Consider the following 5,999-nt stretch of genomic DNA (forward strand, 5'->3'; position numbering starts at 1 on the left):
GCAGGGTATGTAGTCCTTTCCAGAAATCAGGAGGTGTAGGAAATCCATGGCAGTCTCACAGCCACAAGGCCAGGGAGTGCACTGCAGGTAATGAAAGCAGCCAGTCATTCATGAGCTCCTGGAGACACATTAAATATTGTGACCCAATTCTTTTTCTTCCTAGTTCAGGGAGGAGATTTTAGCTGAGCTCCTTAAGGACACAAGGCTCTTGGGATCCCAGTATTTGGCAAAGCCCTCTGGACCTGGCCAGCCAGAATTACCTCTGCATTCCTAAAGCACAATCCAAAGAGCAGCTGGAGCCGTGTAAGGTGTGCTCTAAAAGCAAGAGGAGGTGTTCACCCACCCAGCAATCATCACTGAATGCCTGGTCCTATCTGGGTTTAGGGTGGTCTGAGAGCAGGAAACAGGGCAGAACAGTCAAGAGCTTATCAGCTCTGTTCAAGGGTTATCAGCTCTAGTCCTCAAGGAATGCCTTGGATTTATTGGAAAATTTTTTCAACACACATGCAATACATGCCAGTGCTTATTCCCATTGAAAAGATATCACTGAGAAGCTGAACGCTAAAATCAGAAGCAGAGGGTAGAATTAAAAGGCCTGTAATCCACATTTTCCACATTATTATTGGAGTTACGGAAAAACAGGCAACTGAAGGTACACCCTCCAGTCTTCCTGTGCTGAGGTGGATGTGCAGGACGTAGGACTATGTGTCTTTTTTGCAATGCATCAGCAGATTCATACAAGGAATAATCCACTACCAGCAGAAGACAAGCTTTGGTGAACCTATGCCTATCAGAAGTTGCTTTATTTTTAGGAGTAACACCACAGCTGGCAAAACCATTCTTCTGTTTCTCATACAGAGGAACTTGGTATTTTTTAATTGTTAATTAAGTCTTTCACTGACCTCCTCTTTTGAATTGACATGATTGTACAGCTCCACCTTGGGATAAGGACCCATATGCTCAGCTTCATAGAAGACTTTAAAGGTAATCAGTCCCAGAACTGGCCGTGAGCACATCAAAATGGAAAACACAGTTAACAGAGAAGTGCTTTTAAAGGGGTAAGAGAAACAAGATAATTTAAATAAAGTAAGCAAAAAGAGGAGTACTTAAAATGCCCTTGTGTACTAAAACTGTTTATTTTATCTGAAAACAAAGTAACATTTGCCAAATAACTCAAGTGCTTCAATGGATGCCTCTGATAATTACACTGTGGTCCCTGTGTGGCAGAGAAAGCTGTGTACACTACGTAGGATGCCATTTTACAATCAGCTCATTTCTATAAAAATAGAACAAATTCCCAGTTTGCAAGAAGGAAATGTACTATCAGAAATGTGGCTTAAAAGGATGGAATAGCTGATGCTATGAAATCTGTGTGAGCTAATGTGCTTATTTCCCAGAGTAGTGCTATTATAACCATGATGCCAAATCTAGTTCTAGACTGTAACCTTTTTATGGAAATAATGTATTCTGATGTTAACTCAGCCCAGCTTGGCCCCATCCATTTCCCCCAGTAATTTAGACATAAAGGGTATGTGAACATGGACTTACCTGGAGCACCACTCATACAGAACTCCATTTTCAAATATTCCTGATCTTCCAAGGCAATTTTTCTCTAATGTCTGGGGAGGGTTTAACAATGATGATTTTCCCTGTACACAATTTACTCTTCTGGGATCAGGCAAACTGAATGAAATGATGAAGAAAAGCAGTACCACTGGAATGCATTTCTTGGATTCTTCTTTGCTCACATTTTCCAAACCATCTATCACCTGAAACACTAAGTTAATTATGGTTTTAATATATTCTTTGTTAAGAATTTTGAATTTAAAAATGCTTCAACTTCAGACATCTACTTGAAATGCAAAAAATTATAATTTGGCTATTGTCACTATTGACAGTACTATTTATGATACTCCCCTAGATTTTGGGACAAAGACTTTGGCTCCAGCTTCAGTCAGAGCCCTGCACATTATTTCTGCTTTCCCTTTCATTTATATATGGAGCCTGCCTGGCTTCTGTGAGGGAAGTCCAAGTATGGAGAGCACACAACTTGCCAAACACGATCCAAGAATCTGGGGATGTAATTGGCATCTCTAAAGTCCTCAGCTGTTAGCATAATGAGAGCATTGCCCTTTTGCAGGAAGCTGCAGGTACAGCTTCAGTGTCTCTGCAGTTTTTTTCCTGGGGAATAGAAACAATAGACAAAAGAAGGCAGATCCCAGGTAAGAATAAGTACAAGAGTCAAGGAGCAGGCACAGGTGAGTTTTTTGGGTAGTAGAAGTTGATGAGGTGGCTATAGACAGCATTGACATATTTTATGTTAAATAAATGTGATTTAAACATAAAAATTGGTCCTCAACACTGAAGCACCACTCACCTGCAGTGGCTGAAAGAAATTGCTTTGAGCTGAGAGTGCAAATCCTGCAATCCCTTAGCAGCACTGACCTCCCAGGACAGCCTTTCCCTGCCTCTGCAGCCTCTCACCCTGGGCCATGCAGAAGCTCTTGAACCATGAATCAGGCCGGGATTGTCAAAGTAAAGAGCTGTCACCCACACAAATCACTATTGCACCTGCCCAGGATTTCCTACTCTGGGGGTTAATTGCATTATATGATGTTGCATAATAAGAAAATATAATAATAATTTTTAAAAAAAACCCAAACCAACAAAACTTTGATTTCCCAAGGCATTCAAGGCACATAACTCTTGGCAATTCCAGTTTAAATTAATGGGAACTATGCAGCTTAATTCCTTTGAGAACACTTTGAGAGTGTCAGAACAAATCAATGAAATCAAAATGCTTTTCTGCAAAATGGAAATAATTTTCTAAGACCAAAGCAGGGAGAAGCTATTGATAGTATGTTCTGCATTTCTCATCCTTCATTTGTAGGTAGAACCAAGCCCTTTCCCAGCAGCATGCCCCTTTCTTCAAAGAAGGGAAGTTTGTCACACTCACTAAAATTAGTGCCTCCTTTACCCAATGACTTCATGAAATTGCAATTACATGTTAGCCCAGCATGGTGGGAGTTTAGCTGGATGTCTGGAATCTCTCAAGAAATGTTATTGTCTGGAAAAAAAAAAATTGAAAGGAATACTGAGCACTGTCTCCTGATTTTCAAGTTGCCAAGGAATAAGATGAGGATAGAGCTCACTAAGTGAAAAACTTAAGAGACAAAATTCTTACCCAGACCCTGAAAAAAGCTGAGCTGAAGAAGAAGGAATTTTGATGGCACAGTTCCTCATACAGGCAGTACCTCATACAGGCAAAAGGGAAGAGGAACAGTGAGCTCACAGAGGCAGTTCTGGACTTCACAGTCAGGCTGGAGGGAGGGATGGGTTATAGATTTCCCAGCTTAGTGTGCATGAAGTGATCCCTTAAAATCAATTCCAGTGAGTGGAAGTAGTTGCTGTGTGTTGGTGGGTGCAGAGAGTTCAACTGAGTCTTAATTTCAAGCAGCAAAGTCCAAGGATGGGGTGAAACTGAATATCTTGGAGTAGGAAATATCCAACCACTGCTAAAACTCCATGGAGACTATAACTCCATGCTTTTCCAATTGTTTTGGTGTGTCAGCTTTGCATCAGCAAAAATATGATGGAGAAAAATGGATTGCATGAAACTTCATAGAGACAGCACATCAGTATGTGCATGAAAATAACTGCACAATCATCTAGGGTTCATGAGTGTATTTTAGATGTTAAACTCCTGAGGGTGAAATACACTGAATCTACTTTGAGTGAATTGCACAGAGCTCTAACCATATCATAAGATATCAGCTGTGAGATGGCAAGGGAACTCCAGCAGCCACAACTCTTTTACTCTCCCAGAAATGCAAAATGTTACTCCATTAAGCAAAGATCAGCCTGAAATGCAGCCTAGATTAATGATGCACATCTAATTAAAGAGGTAAAGAATTGTGGTGATGTACCCTGAATATGAAGCAAAATATATAATGCAGCAGGAAATAAGAAATCTGGGGTTTTGATTTAACTACATTTCTAAAGGTAGGTAGTACTATAAAGTGCCAAATATTAATGCAGTAGCTTAATATAAATTAGACTAAGAGTTTGTTTTCTTCAGACAGTACTACTGAACTTAATTGTTGCAGCTTACTTTTGCAGAGGGAAAGAAGCTGACATTACTAATGAGAAGACAGCAATGTTCTACAAAAATGAAATATCTGGGGTTGAAGGGAGCAGTTCAGCAAAACCTGTACTTAGGAAAAGGCTTGACCCATCTTCTCAAGCAACATGCTTTGCTGTAAATTATTTCAATTTTTGTGGCCCTGAAGTAAGAACTTCCCACCCAAATTCAGGGAGGGACCAAAGAGCCCCAAATATTCTGCCCCAACCCCCTCCCACACATGCAAAGCAGAGGAAAAAAGGTCTGTGCTGCCAATTCTCCTTTGCACACAAGTAAACAGAACATATAAAACCAGGAAATTTGCCCCATCATACATCACAGCCCCCAACAGTAACCAGGGATGTTACTGTGCTGGGAAAAAATTTATTAATCAAATATTGCATCAACCTTTGTTCTTAACATTACATCAATCCTAATTCAACAGAATCACCATGGTTACACTGTTATTACATTTTAGCCTCACAGGTTTCATATCAAGATGTACCAAAAAAATCTCAGTATTCATTCTATGTACATTCCAGACAAGTAATCTGGCTATCATATCTGTGCTATTAACATGAGGCCACAATCCCCATTCCTTAATTAGCACAGACTCACAATAGCATCTTCTCTGTCAAAAGCAAGTTATTGTACATCCTCTCTCCCAGAGTCCAATCCCCAACACAAAACAGCAAAGCTAATTAGCTGCCCGTCTTAGGGAGCTGCTTCCTTCAATTTGCATTCCTGTGTTACTAAGAACTCTTTTACCACTATCAGGACCATTAAAGTTATAAAAACATCCACAACAACACAGGGGAAAGAAAATTTATCAGAGCTTTGTTAAGAGCAGCTATAAAATTTTTGTAAAAAAAAAAAACTAAAATAACTTTCAAATAACACTAGTAAGAGTCTGCAATCCAAACTGAGGTTCATCTCAAAGCATAACAAAACCCTAAATTATTAAATTTACCAAATATGGAAAAACTCTCTGACAGACAAAGCAGATTTTGTTGATTTGATTCTATTTCATTGATTTACTTAAGGTTTTATATAGAAATTCACCAAAATAGAGAGTTTAAAATTGTCAGCATGACTAAAACAGACCTTTGGCTTCAGGATAATTTGGTATCCTACCAGATTTCAGACTTTAACAACCCACTCCCATCAGGATTCTTGTCTTTGTATTCCTGTTGCTCTTCACTTGATATTTCTCTGCAAGGCTTCATCGCCTTGTGACTGTGAATCAGAATGTTCATTATCTGATGAACATAAACATTGATTCATCTCCTCTTGCTTCATTAAGCTGGTCTGGTGTGCTCCTGACTTATTCCACGTCTGCCTGAGACTTCACCTCCGTCTCCTGGTGCCAGGCTTTTGGCAGAGTTGTGTCCCAGGTGTGAGCTTTGCAGCTGGGATGTGTCCTGACCACCTGCTGTAACCTGTCTGTAAACAGGACTACAAACTGCACAGCTACAAAGTCATTTGAGCAGAGGCTTAGAATTTCAGTGAGCCAAGCAAAGTTCAAATAACACAGATTATGAGAAAAGTGGTTTTTAAATAATTTTTAGAGATGTAGAAGGTTCTGTTTTTCAGCAAGACTGAGCCCTAACTTTGCATTTCTGATCCAGGTGCATGTTTTCAGTGAAAATTAGGAAAAATAAAAACACTAGAAGTATTTGACTGAAACAAGATTTGCCCCAGTGTGGGAATTCAAGATAATGGACATTAATATGTCCAAGCATTTCCTACAATACAGTGATTTTATTTGCATTTAAGGTTATTGCATTTGCATAACCCTGTAAGGTTACCTACAGGACTGTGTTTTTTCTTCCCAAACAGCTGAGGATATCCCAGGATTACTGCTAGGGTATCCCATCCC

General features: G+C 39.7%; 1 long non-coding RNA gene across 2 annotated transcripts; it reads right to left on the reverse strand.

Annotated features, from left to right (window-relative positions):
• LOC135284348 (uncharacterized) lies at positions 1-5,458 on the reverse strand. 2 transcript variants are annotated; one of them, XR_010349767.1, is made up of 4 exons: positions 5,255-5,458; positions 1,549-1,777; positions 903-1,000; positions 1-81 (listed from the first exon to the last, which is right to left on the reverse strand). It is a non-coding gene; the product is annotated as an uncharacterized LOC135284348 (long non-coding RNA). The 2 variants fall into 2 exon arrangements; XR_010349768.1 differs by lacking the exon at positions 5,255-5,458 and adding an exon at positions 2,378-2,601.
• Positions 5,459-5,999: the final 541 nt, after the last annotated feature.

Source organism: Passer domesticus, chromosome 20 (assembly GCF_036417665.1).
Source record: "Passer domesticus isolate bPasDom1 chromosome 20, bPasDom1.hap1, whole genome shotgun sequence".
In the NCBI taxonomy this organism is placed as follows: domain Eukaryota; kingdom Metazoa; phylum Chordata; class Aves; order Passeriformes; family Passeridae; genus Passer; species Passer domesticus.